Source organism: Miniopterus schreibersii (assembly GCF_964146895.1).
Source record: "Miniopterus schreibersii genome assembly, chromosome: 3".
Lineage (NCBI taxonomy): Eukaryota > Metazoa > Chordata > Mammalia > Chiroptera > Miniopteridae > Miniopterus > Miniopterus schreibersii.
This window is the reverse complement of record NC_138103.1, coordinates 94,797,044-94,797,491: the sequence shown is the minus strand read 5'-3', so window position 1 is coordinate 94,797,491 and position 448 is coordinate 94,797,044.

The window sequence follows — 448 nt, the reverse complement described above, 5'->3', positions numbered from 1 at the left end:
GAATCACCCAGCTGCCTCCTGCTACTGGTGCCCGGAAGGGGAAATGAGTTCCTCTAAGCCAACCACAGAGGGAAATATTAACTTTTCAGAGAGAGTGCAGCTCTCTCGATTGCCCTGAATGCATTCCCACTGCCATTTCAGACAGAATGGATGCAGTTAAGCCCGGATTTCCTGGCAAGCCCGACGGGAGGCTTTTCCAAAAGGCATCTGAGACTGCGGAGGCACAGCCTTTCCATGTCTCATGACGAAAGCAGACCACTGGACACATGCTCCCTGTTTCCAGCTGGTTGCATATGTTTTCTTCACACTTTAACAAAAAAAAAAAAAACACACCCAAAAAACCCCCACAAAAAAAACGTGCCAAGGTGTGACATTTATGAACCCCAGCAACTGGGAGCCGCGCACACAAATCCGTTTTGCTGTGATGTGGGGAAGTGATGAATGGGCT